This window comes from Achroia grisella, unplaced genomic scaffold (genome assembly GCF_030625045.1).
Source record: "Achroia grisella isolate CSIRO2021 unplaced genomic scaffold, CSIRO_AGI_Agris_v1 utg1294, whole genome shotgun sequence".
Lineage (NCBI taxonomy): Eukaryota > Metazoa > Arthropoda > Insecta > Lepidoptera > Pyralidae > Achroia > Achroia grisella.
Window position 1 is genome coordinate 202,751 of NW_026712612.1, and position 16,819 is coordinate 219,569.

General features: G+C 29.4%; 1 protein-coding gene across 2 annotated transcripts in view; it reads left to right on the forward strand.

The window, feature by feature from the left end:
- The first annotated feature begins 9,194 nt into the window (after window positions 1-9,194).
- LOC131855008 (leucine-rich repeat-containing protein 24-like) overlaps window positions 9,195-16,819 on the forward strand; it is a 68,888-nt gene continuing 61,263 nt past the window's right edge. For both annotated transcript variants that reach the window (XM_059206213.1, XM_059206214.1), the window contains exon 1: window positions 9,195-9,387. The gene's annotated coding sequence lies outside the window, so the exon portion shown is untranslated. The remainder of the gene's footprint in view (window positions 9,388-16,819) is intronic.

Consider the following 16,819-nt stretch of genomic DNA (forward strand, 5'->3'; position numbering starts at 1 on the left):
TTGAGAATATTAGCATGGAATTAACATAGATTGCAAAACAGTTGACACTCAGTTTTATTACGAATCTCCTGTACTATTTCCTTTTCCCATGCAATGCCATGAATGTCCTAACAGGAATTAACTACGATGATTTCCAGAGGACCGATTGAAAGTTGATTTAACAGAATAACCTGCTGAATCCAATAATTCTTAGCACTAAGCACCTTATTCCTACAGTATTAATATTTATAATCTAACTATATACTAAACTACTAACTACAGCTACCCATCCCGGCTTCGCACACATATATATATACACCATAATATCATTTTTACAATTTTTGTCTGTCTGTTCCGGCTAATCTCTGAAAGGGCTGGACCAATTTTGACGAGACTTTTTTGGCAGATAGCTGATGTAATAAGGTGTAACTTAGGCTACGTTTATTTTAGAAAAATAAAGTTAAATTCCACGCGGACAAAGTCGCGGGTGCATCTAGTTATACATATAAGTTTTCTTCTAGAATCACTCTATCTATTTAAAAAAACCGCTTCATAATCCGTTGCGTATTTTCAAAGATTAAAGCATACATAGGGACAAACAGCGACAGCGACTTTGTTTTGTACTATGTAGTGATACGTCAGTACATTTAGGTTTATGTCTCTATACTATGTTATACTTATACAATAGTAAAAAATGGAATATTAATAAGGTTTAAATATAGATCATTGAGCTACCACTATGAATGAACTTTTACTGTTCGTTTAGATTTTATTTTAATACTAGATGAAAACCCGACTTCGCTCGGGTGAAATGTGGGTAGATATTTCTGTAGTCATCGGTTCTCGTGGAATATCAAAAGTAAGCAAGGCATAGATTTGTAAAGCTTCGTTCATTGTGTTTAATAAATATAGTAAATAAAAAGTGCAAAAGTTTTTATACAAATAATTTTTATATTTTTGTAAAACTTTAAAGAACTTGTATCCAGAGCCGTAAAAAAATAATAAATAAAATTGCCAAATTTGTCTCGCAATCGGCCAATTTCAGGTTTAAAGAAAAAACACATACTCTTTTATCATAAAAAATAGTCAAAAACAATATTTTCGCGAAACGAAAATGCTAGTGAAATGAAAAGATGGCGACTGCGGTTTGTTTGTCGTGTGTGTGTTTGTGAGTGAATTTAACATCCATAAGAATTTTGCGGATATAACTCGAAATCAATATTTTTTTATGTTTTGTTATTCACATAAGGTTTCGTTCGAGTCTACCGTACCTCTTAACGAAATTTTTAATATAGATTACGGTATAAAATGACATTGAAAATAAAAGAATGTCATTTAGCCCTTACTTTCGAAGTAGGGAAACTTGTTTCGCGAATAGATCCTTCCAATATTTGGAAGTGTTGTCATCAATTATCATTAAGTATTACATTTATAGGTACATATCTATACATATAAATAAAATTGGAGTGTCTGTTTGTAATATTGAAATAACCGTTTTTTACTACCTGCATATATACGGTACATATACCAAAAAAACAATTTTTATATTTTTTGTCTGTCTGTCTGTCGGTCTGTTTGTTCCGGCTAATCTCTGAAATGGCTGGACCGATTTTGACGGCACTTTTTTTGGCAAGTAGCTGATTTATAAGGAGTAACTTAGGCTACTTTTATTTTAGAAAAATAAAGTTAAATTCCACGCGGACGAAGTCGCGGGAGCAGTTTGTAAATAATATATTCTTATTTATCTCTTACTAGTATTATTAACGCATAATTGTTATGATAATCGTTAATGAAACAACTTCAACTTCGATATTCATTACTGCAAATTTCAGTTGTTTTGCAATAGTTTATAACGGTTGATTTCCAATATAGACGTTTATATATAGATACAGATGTTGTGCTGTATGTCAGTATGTTTCAAGAGTTCGATCCGAAAATAAACGCGGATCAAAGCCGAAAACTCAACTGGTTTATATTTCCGTTTGTTTGAAATATCTGTCTGTACGTTGTTTTGTTAATGGTGTATAATATGAACGTTTATAATATAGTGGTAATATTTTATTTAAAACGGCAGATTTTTATCATTCATTAATATTTTAATGGAGGGACTAAAATATTTGTGTGTAATAATGTCACGCTTTGATACACACATATTACATATATAATACATATATGTAATATGTGACGGCCTGGGTGGTCTAGCGGTTTAGCACACTGCCTTAATATGGTCGCGGGTTCGATTCCTCGCACGGCACAAATATTTTTATTCATGATTTAGATTGCTTATATAAGGCTGGATGTAATGTAAATATATTACGGATATATTTACAAAAAAAAATGTTTCTAATTTTTTAAATCAATTATTTAGGACGCTAAACCCAAGCCTACTTTACTTGGGACAAGTTGAGATGTTTGGATTAACTAGGGTTAATATTATTTATTCGGATTATGGGTGCTGACTAAATTATTGTTTTGACAAAAATCCAATATCATATGCTGTTGGTACAATATTCTTAAAAACATGTAACTGTTTTTTTTAATTATGTACAAGGTATTTTGTAAATAACTAATTCTGAATTTTCCGTGTTCAATGTTGCCAATATTACATCGTATAATAAAGTAATATATATTGGGTAATAAGTTTAATAAAATACAACGTATCGTTAGTGTTGGATTACGAATCCTTATAAATTAATATATAAAAGAGAGAGTGGACTGTATTTATTGAAAAGAAAATAATTAATGGAAAAGGAAGTAAAAATACGATTTCGACCTGGAAGAACATCTTCCACACTCCGAAGACCCAAAGTAAGCAAAGTAACACCAAACTTACTCACCTTTGCTCAGGAACGTCCCGATGTGTTGTACTGTTTAGTGGCCACGCACTCTATGTATATTTTCATCAAAAACAATTGTATTGTGTTAAATAATTTTAATTATCTCGTTTTATATAGATAAAAATACGGAGCGTCCTTTTAATTCCAGTTCTTATTTTCAATTGTTTTATTATTCTTTTTTTGAAATTTAAGTGGCCACATGTTTTTATATGTGGCCTATTACCGAGCGCTCTTTGCTCAGTAAGCAAGCCGGTGATACAACCTGCTTCTAAGGAAGTTCGGAATACGGAATAGTTAGTGTTAATTAAAAACCACCTAATCTTGTTTAAATATTTAATTTATTATTAATAGTTATTAGTTATTCGTTACATTTTATCGTTCGCTTATATCTTTTAAATTACGCAACAGATTTTAGTGCAGTTTTCAGCAATAGATAGAGTGATTCAAGAGGAAGGTTTACATGTATAATACATGCGGGTTAGAGTAAAGAATAAGAAGAGAAATTTAGATTTGTAATGCATCATCATTACATAGTATAGAACAAAGTCGCTGTCGCTGCCTGTCCGTCCCTATGTATGCTTAAATCTTTAAAACTACGCAACGGATTTTGAAGCTGTATTTTTAATAGATAGACTAATTCTAGAGGAAGGTTTATATGTATAATATATGTACACACAGGCGAAGCCAGGGCGAGTAGCCAGTATTATATAAAACAAGGTTGCCGCTGCCTGTTCGCTTATATCTTTTAAATTACGCAACGGATTTTAATGCAGTTTTCATCAATAGATAGAGTGATTCAAGAGGAAGGTTTACATGTATAATACATGCGGGTTAGAGTAAAGAATAAGAAGAGAAATTCAAAGATTAATGCATAAATAAATAAATTAAACAGATCAGACCTTTCCGATCTGTTTAATACACAACTTATACATTTTATTCTCATCGTAAGTATCTTTAAATTGGAAATTCAATAGTAAATACCAATTTAAATACGAGAATGAATCAACAATGTGCTCATGATAAATGAATCGTTCACAATCGGATTTGTTAAGGGTTACGTATCTATAGGTATTAGAGGCGTGTTTGCTTAATTATGGATGACTGTGTATCGTTTGGAAATACCTAGTACAAAAGTTTCTAGTTTATTCTTGATCAAATCAACTTACATATTAGTATAGAAGAAATGAGTATGCAAAAATGCGAGTATAATGAGATTGTTTTAATTTGATCTTAGGTTTCATTTTCATTATTTTCAACGAAAGAAATAAGTTTAAAATATACTTATTTATTTATTTTTATTTATTACTCTTTATTGCATCTTAAAAAATACAAAAAAAAAAACAATATTCATAGTATACAGAAAGGTAGGCTAGGTATATGAGGCGGTCTTATCGCTAATGCGATTTCTTCCATTTACACAAAATTGGATGAATTGGACTTATATACATAAAATTGGAGTGTCTGGAGTGTGTATAAATACGGTACATACATATAATAACATTTTTCAATTTTTGTATGTTTGTTCCGGCTAATCTCTGAATTGGCTGGACCGACTTTTATGGGACTTTTATTGGCAGGTAGATAATGGAGTAACATACTACCTTTATTTTAGAAAATGTACTTGTATAGCTAATTTATGATAATACTAGCGAACCTGACAAATCTTAATCAATAAAGAACCTAACAAATGTTAACCGGAAAGAAGCGCCACCAACTGGATGTAATTGTGGATACAAACCATCCATAAATCCGTTGAATAATCAACAAAATGTCATCGAAATAGGTTCAGGTGTTTATGAAGTGTTAAATGGTAAACACGGGCAGAATGATATATGTATACAGTCTGTTAGGTAATTTCAAATTAAATTAATAGCAAATTCAAAGTAATTTAAGTAATAAAAAAAAAACTCCTTTGTTTTTTTTTATTACTTAAATTACTAATTATTTTATTGTCATCAATCTATTGCACGACTATTTATTCGAACACACAACAATATTAGCACTCAGATATTTATATTTCTTACACACATACAAACTCAACTAAAAATATACAAACAAACAATACAATACATAACAATACATAACAATACATAACAATACAAACTAAAAATATACAAACTCAACAAACTGTATACTAAGATTTATTTATTAGACACTGTTTGTTCTTTTTGATTTATATAATCTATACATATATACTTAACGAAATTTTTAATATAGATTACGGTATAAAATGACATTAAAAATAAAAGAATGTCACTTACTTAAGTAGTCCTTACTTTCGAATTAGGGAAACTTGTTTCACAAATAGATCCTTCCTATATTTGAAAGTGTTGTCATCAATTACCATTAAGTATTACATTTATAGGTACATATCTATACATATAAATAAAATTGGAGTGTCTGTTTGTAATATTGAAGGAACCGTTTTTTATTACATGCATGTGAATGTAAATACGGTACATACACCAAATTTTTTTTACAATTTTTGTCTGTGTTTGTTCCGGCTAATCTCTAGATAGGCAGGTAACTGATGTAATAACGAGTAACTCAGGCTACTTTTATATTAGAAAAATAAAGTTAAATTCCACGCGGACGAAGTCGCGGAAACATCTAGTTATTTTATATTATACTTGTATATGTATTGATTATTACGTGCCAAAATAAAATAAAAAAAGGAGTAGAAAACTTTACTTCCCGTTTTTTATGAGTCTTCGGACGGTTCGGTAGAAGTTTAAATGAAATATCAAACGTTGGTCTGAGTTATTTTAATTCACTGCTTTACTTCCGATAGTTATAATAATTATAATGATATAGGGGAGAAAGAGAATTGTTAGTAATGTGGACTGATGATCTCATTGCTAACAATATACCAAGTCAGGTTGACATGAACGCGGTTCCTCCTGGAAACCATCGTGATAAATTCTTGGTGAAGTCGCGATGGGCTAACTGACCTGACCTCATGCTCATCTTATCATCCTCCACTGGTGCCCCGCCAGCGTAAACCGTTAGCGCAGGCGGGTGCACCATTCCATTATCATCCATAAAAAATAATATATATAAAATTCTCATGTCACAGTTTTCGTTCCCATACTCCTTCGATCCTCATGAAATTTTGTGAGCGTATTGAGTAGGTCTGAGAATCGGCCAACATCTATTTTTCATCGGCCAACATAAATCTATTTTTCATGACCGATTCTCATGAAATTTTGTGAGCGTATTGAGTAGGTTTGAGAATCGGCCAACATCTATTTTTCATCCCTCTAAATGTTTTTCAAATTTTTTTTTCTTTTATTTTAAGGCAAAACAACGTTTGCCGGGACAGCTAGTTATATATAATAATACACTCTTAGGCCACATGGTTTATTTATTCCTATCAATTCGCATGTCGATCAAAACGGAAGAGAGTTCCCAACTTTACACAAGCTCCATTACTTGGAAAACGTTGTATGTTATTGTTGCAAAGAAACTTTGATTAAAGTAAATTTCATCTTTGTAATATACATATTTGTACAATTAATGTTGCTCTTGTTAATTAATTTTAATATAAGCAATTTAACTTTTATATACAAGAGCCAGTTATGTATAAGAATAGAATTAAACAACTTTTGTTTAAGCTTAATATAAGCACTAAATAGCTGTATGACTGGTAGTGAAGTTTATATGTTTAGAGACTTTTTCTATGTAATTTAGACTGTCTGATGGCTTATGTCACAGTAAGTGGTGCAACATTAATCAGTGAAATGTGGATAATAATATGCATGACAATTCTAAATCCATAAAAAAGTCAAGTTTCTTGTACATATTCTTCCATCTGACATGAAGCAACGGTTAAAAACAATGTGATATAGTATCAGTATCAGTTAACAAAATATAGATTCTACAGTAAAAGAAAGAATATAATTTGACGCCTCGGTGGTCTAGCGGTTAACATCGCTTTACTTCCGATAGCAACGGGTTCGATTCCTTGCATGGTGCAAACTTTTATATTCATGAGTACGATTGTTTGTATCGCTCTGGATGTTTCCTATATATATGTCTGGTACCCATAACACAAGCTCTGCTTGCCGTGGGACTAGATGGCACTATGTTAATTGTCCAGGGTTATTATTTGTTTATTTATAAAAAAAGAAGGTTACTTATTTTGATGCAAGCAAGCAAGTAATCAGTGTTTGAAAGTGTTAAAGTTAATTAAAATAATATTTTCTAAAAATGTTCAAAATAAACTTCGCTTGCTTCCGGGAAAGGATAACTTGAAAGGGATAAGTAATCATTGGGAACGTCGGATGACGGCAGTAAAGATTATATTTCTTAGCGAAATTGCCCTCATTATGGCGCCACTCCGTCAACAGTTAGTGTTTTTAATCACTTTTCTGTGTCGGCTGTTTTTACCAGACTGACAAAGTAGAGGTTATGTTTTAAAAAAATTCTACAGCATGTTAAGAAGAAATTCAAAGAATCGAATCTAAAATGCAATGTACATTATTTATGTCTTCATAAAATAAAAAAGTATTTATATCAGTTGTCTAGTACCCATAACACAAGCTCTGCTGCTTGATTGCTTGGAACTAGATGGCGCTGTGTTAAGAAACGAGGATAAAGAAAAAGAGCCTACTTTTTCTTTATCCTCGCTTCTTCCTGTTACCCGGGAGGGCTTTCCTAATCTTGAGGCGTCATTCATTCGCTGGTTAGCATCGTCATTTGACAGGCCCAACTCCTTCATGTCCATATGAACATGTTAGTTGTCCAGGGTAAAAAATAAATTATGACTACTAATTGTAACTCATACTTATATAATAGTAATTATAAACATTAAAAATAGATTTGACAGCGTATTTGTAATAAATTTAATACATAGAATCGGGATCAAGAATTGTAATTCATACGTAAATAGTACGTGACTTTAAAGGTTCTAGGTTCAAGTCTGACTTACATCAATAACTGAATATATTAATTTATAGTTCTGAGGAGTTGAAGAATTTGGGAGTTGGAATTACTTTAACAAATCTACTCTCTGAAATGCTCTATTTAATAAAGTAGAGAGAGTGGAGGTGATTTGTTTCTAGAGACGGCTACCCGTTATCTCATGGCATAATTTGGTTTGTGTTTTCATCACCAGAGAGTAAACTTTGCCAATATATTGGTATTTCTTGGGTCTATAAATTATAATATATTTTAAAAGTAAGTTAAAATTATATATTTTGTTTACAACATTCTTTAGTTACATCTCAGTGCTAGTCGTTTAGTTTTATTTTTAATCTGCGATACTTAACTTTAATCAAAGATTAAATTAAACATGACAAGATTAACTAACCAACCGGTTAGTCAGTCTCAACCGTAGTTAATAACTTACAACGTTCACTTTCTAGAATACAATATACATTATGTTATCATATGTTCTATGAAACTGTTTTTCTAATAATTCAATTTTGGTATTAAAATTAATATTATATGTATATATAGTAAATTGAAAAAAATATTAAAATTAAATAAAAATCATACTTTTATACTGTGTAATAATAACAACACAATATCTCAGGATAATTCACATAGTATTACCTAGTTCCAAGCTAAGCAGCTTGTGTTATGAAAGTTATATAATAATAGTAGTATATTATATATATAATAGTATATTAATAAGTTGTAGTAGTATAAAATTCGTAGTGTTTTAGTGTTTATTTTTCATTAAATTATTCAAGTTTTATTCGATATATGCCACTAATAATAATTCGAAATAAAATCCATCAATTCATCAATATAAAAAATAAGAAAAAGATGATATTTGTATAAAAATATACAATCAACATGAGAATCTGTTCATTGTTGAAGTCGGATTAAAAACAATGTAAACACATAACTTGAAACACAACTTTTTAATTTAACAAAAAAATATTTCAAAAGACTGTTTACTTGTAAATCTTGAACTCAATGTCTTTAAAAAAAGCGAATACTGCGACACTTTCCCGCTCAATGCTGATCAGAATTTCGACCACGTTCCCATTTTAGCCCTTTTCACAAAACACTTATTTTAATTAATCTCCGTTACACGTTCTGTGCCTTTCATTCCTGCCTTTCGGTCCGAAAGTCGAGTGAAATCGGGCTTAATTAGACCTATTCCTCAAACAGACCTGGCATTCCTCCCAAAAATGCGGAATACGCTACGAATTTAAGCAATACACCGCAAATAATTTATATTGCGTATCCCAAGACGTTTACGTGCATGTTTGCTTTCCGCAATTTATGCATTGCGCAATACGGTCGCGAAATAAATATTTTTATGGGTGGAATTCTGGCTAAAATTATGGTACCATGGTCAGGGGAGAGCGGGGTGAACAGTTCACGCATACTCTACGCCCATAAGCTCCTCAGTTGGCACGAAGCGACTTCGTGTTTGGACGTACCGGATTCGTGTTCTCTGTCTGAAATTCTACCGGATTTTCGATATATTGAAGTTATGATAGTGGAATATAGTGACAGTGGTCTAGTGTGATATAAACGTGTACATTTAATGAGACGAAATATGGAATGCGTGTGCGGTGAATTGGTTTTTTAAAAGTCCACGGAACTACCGATGGTAAGTTTTAATTTTTTAATGTCACATTTGTATTTTAGAATACATTAATTTACAAGTGATTTTTAAACATTTGTTCGTGTTATATGTACGAATATTAGATTTGATTAACGTAATGATTTCGCGGTTGATACAAGATTATTTGCAAATTTTATTTGCCCCAATATTATGTATAAATTATTCATATGTATATTTATTCTTATTACTATAGTTTATTTAATTACGTACTGTATATTATTACCATATTTTAATTTTAATTCTATACGTTACATAATAATTTTTCTCCAAAAAGAGCAACTGTTGAAAATACATTTCTATTCATTTTTTCTATTTTTCGAAATAAATTTGATCTTATGGATTCTTATATTTTAAGAATAGTTGCTGATTATTCCATAACTATTCTATTTTTGAGTATTTTATTCTATAATATTTTTTTTTTATTTTCATTTTAAATCAGTAATTTGAATTTATCATAAGAATTTCATAAAAATAATCAAAAAATAATTTAAATAGATATATGTCCATACAATATAGAATATTTTTCATTTGTTTCTCTAAATAAAATACGAGTTCAAATACTACAGAAGTTAAGGATTTTTTCTACAATATCTGTAACTCTACTCTTAACATCATGACATGAAATTCATAAAACAGATTTTTATATTAAACACCCACATAACAAAAGGACCTTACGTATACAATATACAAATTTATAGCACATGGTTGCATATATTTATTACTAGCTATGCCCGCGATTTCGTCCACATGAATAATCTTTAAATCTTGACCAAATAAAGAAAAAATATTTAATAATCTAACCCAAAAAGATCAGAAAAAATTTTCATCATTTGACGAACGAAAAATGACGAATTTCTATACAACTTTTCATCTCCCATTTCAACCCCTTATAACCCTTTTTCGCATTGAAAAGTACCCAATGTCCTTTCTCAGGGTCTAGACTAGATTCGTGTACCTTTCATTTAAATCGATTCAGTAATTTTGGCGTGAAAATGATAATGAAAATGATACTTTCGCATTTATTATATTATAGTAAGGATATATATCATATCATACACAAGTTTTTACCAAATGAATATTATAATTTAACGCTTCATAACTTTTCATACACAATAAATGCCACTCACAAGGGCTCTATTCAATAGCATAGTTGTAACTTCACAATTGGACTTATTTCATTGTACTGCAGTAGAGTTTCACAGAATGGTAACAAATCATGTAGTCTCGTGCTATTAACTATGCAATACCCAATAAATGTGGTTCTCACCTTATATGTACGTGTATTTTATATATAAAATTCTCGTGTAACACTGTTAATTACTATACTCCTCCAAACCAGCTTGGCAGATTTTTATGAAATTTTATATGCATATTCAGTAAGTCTGAGAATCGGCTACTATCTATTTTCCATACATCGAAATGGTAATCCATCCCAAACATATGTTTTTATTTTTTGGGCAAGATTTCTTTTATCATTTTATAAAGTGGCATTATAAAATACATACAACCTTAAATTTTCACCCTTCTATCACCAACCAATATTTTAAATAGCGATTTTAATTTATATAGTAAAACAATGTTTGCGGGATCAGCTAGTATTTATATATGATGGTTGATAACGTAATGATGCAGGGAGGAAAGTGGATTGTTAGTAATGTAGTCTAACGATCTTATTGCTAGCAATATACCACGTTAGGTTGGCCTCCACGCGGTTCCCTCTAGAAACCATCGTGATAATAAAAGAAATTATTTAATTTTCTTTTGAATCACCATAATCAGTTATAACTGTATTGCATTGTATTAGTATTATATTTATCTATATTAATGTATGACATTATATAACATCAGGTGTACTATATATATTATTATATGTATATATTTATTTGCATTTCATATTTATTATATATGTAATATTTATTAGTAACTTTGTGATTGTTTTTTTGACATAACTGTCCCACAACGCTTTCTGTATACTTAAAGGTTAGCTGGTTTACGGCATTATGCTCGCCTTTGTACAAGTTATATGCATTAAAGAATAAATGAATAAATTTCTTAGTGAATTTGTCACGATAAGCTACCTCATTCATATTTGTCATTCTCCACTTACATTTTTTTTATGGATGATAATGAAATGGTGCACCAACTAGCGCTAACGGTTTACGCTGGCGAGGCAATTCAGATTAGTATGAATCAGATCTGTTAACCCATCGTCAAATTCGCAATGAATTTATTATACATTCTTTATTGATCTCAGAAAATAAAATAATTTTAATACAAAGTGAGCTAAGGTGATAACTCAACACAGTGGCATAAGTGGTAATGAGCGTGTAATAATTAGTACACAAAATAATTACGAAGTCAAATCAAAAACTACTAAATAAAAATACTAATGTAAATTACGTGAAATTGAATAACTATGTATAATAATTAAAATGAATTACGTGATAATTAATTTTGCTTTAATTTATCAATTACATATTTTAATTCCGTGAATATTGATGAAGGAATTAGTAATTAGGTTAGATTATTTATTTTTATAAATAATTTTATTTATTTTACCTTTATTGCACCCTTAAAGAAAAAATACAAAACAAAACAATATTATACTTACATATAACATAGTATACAGGTACAAAAGGCGGTCTTATCGCTTAAGCGATATATATACGAAAAAAGTTTATATTAAAATCAAAAATTATGTCGGTTGTAAAGAGGAAAATTGGTTAAATTTTGGCGACGTTATCAGTCGTTATTTAACTAAAGTTGAAATGAGAATGTCTAATCAAGGAAACTCTTAAACTATTTGGCTTACGCGGTTGAAGTTTGGTAGATAGTTTCAATATGTTACAGACATACGTTAAGAAAGAACGTTTAGAAATTCTTACAGGAAAGAGAGATAAAGGGTTCACGAAGAAAGTCACGAGGATATATTCTTATTGTAATAATATTTTAAATCAGAGAGAGTTAAATATATTTGGAGATAGATGAATATTTTATTTAATTTAATTAAATACAGTAACTATGTATGTAGATAACATATAGCATTTTTTTCTCTTTATTTTTGTAAGTAGTTGTATAAATATATAAATGTACAAGTAAACTTATTTTATGATAGACATTGAGTGGCGAAAATTTTTACATAATTATATAATGAGTCTAGCGGATTAAAATAAAAACTAAAAGTTTTAAGAAAATGCGATAAATTCCAGCTATAAAAAAATAAGAATAATAAAATGTTATTGTATTATTACAATAATAATACAATAATACAATATTATTGTATTATTCCTTTTTTTTATATATAATAATACAATCTGTATTATTATCTGCTTAGCGATAAGACCGGATTTTGTATCAATGTATATGTTCTATTTTAATTGTTTTCTTTTTGTTCTGTAATTGGTGTAATAAAGAGTAGGTATAAATAAATAAAAATATTATAATTAAGAAATTCAATTAGGTAGAACCGCGGACTACAACTAGTAACAAATAAGAAACATTGAAAAAGTATGGTAAGCATGCAGTGCTCACTGGCAAACAGATCATCAAGTATTTTTTATGTTAAAATAATAAGTACATTTTCATAAAAATGTATTTATACATATTTAAAACATATATGGTTATACAAATATTGTATAATATATATTGAGGATATGGAGGCATTACAATCTTTTGGTATGTTTTTTTTTTCAATAATGGCAATCAAGCATACGGCCTAACCTGGACACCTACACACTAGGGGTGTCACGTGTGGGTATCGACCTCTAAGAAACCTTAATATGCTTTTGTAAAACTCTATGCCTCTAGAGAAAACCTCGGCAGAAGTTCATTCAAACTAAGTTTAATGCATGAGTGACACCAGACGATAACGTGATGATCGTGATACTGTTCATGTATTATTATTGACGTTTACTGCTCACCATCAGGTGGAATGTTTGTAATTACTGTTGTATAAAAAAGGATAATTAATGATTAAATGGGGTTCTTTTTATGAGAGTAAAATGGAAAATAAGCGACTTCAATTTGTGGGAAGAAGGATTGGCGATTGCACACTTTTTTTTAATCATTATCATATACCTACCCTCACATGGGTTTTAGTTGAAAATCAGTGTTTATTTATTTATTTATTAGCATACAAAACAGATTACAATCAATATAATAATATAATTAGGAGCGTGTAGTTCTGTACAAGACTGGATTGTAATCCAACACTATGTATGCCTAAAAGCTAAATTATATAGAGGCATTCAATATACGCTAGATAAGGATATATAAAGAAAAGTAAACTAAACAGAAAATAATATATAACTACGTGATGCAATGAATTATCATGTTAACAGAATTTTATTTTATTTAAAGAAAAAAAAATTGGTACAATATTAAATATAATTTGTCTCTTTACGGTGGAAATTTTATTGTCTCCGGAACTGGACCAGTGTTAAATGAAAAACATCTATATTTCTATTCGAGACAAAAATTTCATTGTATCGACGACACATTCGAACTTTTGGGTTATAATATGAAGTATTATTTGAGTAAATCTGAAGATAGAAGGTGTTATAATTACGGTTGCGTGATCTAAATCTCGTATTAAAGTTTATTATAGAAAGAACAGTTTAGATCTCTAGACAACCTTTCACATTAAACCTACGATTATTTTATTAATAGTTATTCTATGTCGAACTACATATTCAAATTATAATTTATTTTGTATCTTTATTTAGGGTACTTTCAGTGAACCCTTTTTTCCGACCTCGCAATAAATAAAACATGTCTAGACATGCTTCAAGGCATCTACTGATAGTATAAAAAAATAATATGGTAATTCGTGCTATGATTTCTGTTTGCTATTACATCTTTGTGTATACAGAATTTGTATCATTCAGTGACTACGCAGTTCATAAGCAATTCCTTTTACGGATAGATCGAAGCCTCCGCTCTTTTTACACGATTATGACTAGATCTAAAAATACGTAACTTTGTCTTGTTTACTTAATATAAAATTGTAAAATCGTTGCGAGGGGAAAATTCCGTTTTATTTATTTATTCATTTTTATTTTTATCTCACACAATGTTTTTATTTTTATTTATCAATTCACTATGTTTAATTGTTATAATAATAAAACAAGGTCGTTGAGATGTCGTTTCCGATATAAGATTGTATGAATAATAAGATATTGTGGTGAAAATGATAATATTGTTTTATCACAAAGTTCCCAGGGATTCAGTACAAATACTCCATTGTCATCTGACATATATATATGTGTGCCAAATTTTAGATTAACACAATACAACCTAACAGCTCGAACATATATGTATATACCAACATATATAATTGATTTATGTATATGTAATAGTTTTGAAGTGCTTGCTTTAATGTTAATAACAAACGATTTAAAAAACAATTAAAGAATAGAACTAAAATAAGACAAATCACACATCGCTACCTAGTTCTATATTACACCTAGCTTATTCCATAGATACTGAACAATAAGAAATAGTACGTACATTATTTTGTAAATACATACGTAATATATGTATGCATGCTGTGTTCGCCTTTAAATGATTGTACAATAAGACCATAACCCATCACATGTAATTAAATTAATTGTATAATTGTAACAATTGTTGGTGATACTAAATAAAATAAAAAAAAAATATGCATTAAATGCCCAGATCTGCATAAATTATCATACCCATGTATGTTGTTTGTATCATCTGAGAAATCGAACACGTGACCGTCAGAATTTAGGCGGTGTGCTAAACCGCTAGACTGCGAATGTCATATCTTTGATATTTATATATATATTTTTAAGCACTTGCCAATATTATGTAGTTTATAAATTCGAAGCAATATCAATTTAATCTTGTAAACAATATTCGAAAATAAATTAATAATTTCGTTCTTTATTTCAATTTATTATTAACAAATTAATAATTTATTATATCTTCCAATGTTTTTAAATTAATTAAATATTATTTTACTAATACACGATTCAAGATTCTTTATTTGTAAAATATATATGTTTACATAAAGAGATGCACATATAGAAGGAATTTGTTTGACATGCTGATTATATACACGTTTATAATATATATTAATATCCTTCTCTGCACTCACTTTGTCATTATTTTATCACACTAATCTTTAGGACAGACTAACTAATTTATTTAGTGATATAATATAATAGCTAAAAAAATGTATAGTAGATTATGTATTATCAATAAGCTGTACGTACGGATAATTCATAATTAATAATTGAATAAATTATGGGCAGAACCAGGATTATATTTATATATTAATTAAAATTACAGAGCAAACATTTATATGATTTAAATTATAAAATCTATAATTTTAAATTATGTATACAAACACAGAGTTCATTTATAATAGAATAATACTGATAAATTTAATTAGAACTTGTTATACTTTGACTTGTTATACTGTAATTATTTATATATAAAAAAACACCTATTCAAAAGAGCAACAGACAAGTTTCTTGCTCATTCTTCTTTTGATGAATCTGCGTTCCGAATGAGTGGTAGAATTAAAATATGACTATTCAAAAGTGCTTGTAATGAGTTTATTTGAATAAAGATTATTTCTATTTCTATATTTAATTGAATTAGTGCTAATTAGTATTCACACAGTCCAACTTAAAATGTAAAGTAATAATAAAATTATTTAAAAGAGCAACACGCAAGTTAGTTGCCCGTTCTTCTTGTGATGAGACAGCTTTCCGAATGAGCGGTAGATAAAAAAAATGTGATGTATATTCAAACGTGCTTCAATGTAAGTTTATTTGAATAAATGATTTTCTATTCTATTTCTATATACAAAGTTATGAAATTATTTTATTTATTTTTATTACTTTTTATACTATAATCCTATCATATCCCATTTATTTACACCATAATACATTTACTAATACCGGTCTAGTGATATTTCCGTATAATTTAACTCGTTAAAATCGAGTAAAAGCCACGTTCTCAATGGCAATCGAACGAATGGGCATTTGTTACAGCCGCTTGCCATAGAAATGGGGCTATTAGCAGGCGTTCTGTGAGCAAATATTTGTTAGGGACTTTTTATGAGATCTAAAGGTTTCGTTTGTACCGTCAATTTACAGCTAACATACCTTAGTATAGTAGCAGTAAATTTAAATGAAGCTATCAAGATATCGAATCTTTTTTAGTTCGTTTAAATTTATGAAATAAATTGTGAACGTAGCGTGTTGTCGACGAAAAAAATGGCCGAGCTCTATAACTTTTGGAGACAGTCTATGATTTAGACGACGTCAAATTTAAATACCTTATTCCTGTACATATCTCTATTACAGACACTCATATAGAGTCAAATCTCCCGCTAGTTCGGAATGCAGAGTTCGTAGAAGAACTCATAAGAAACTCAGATCAA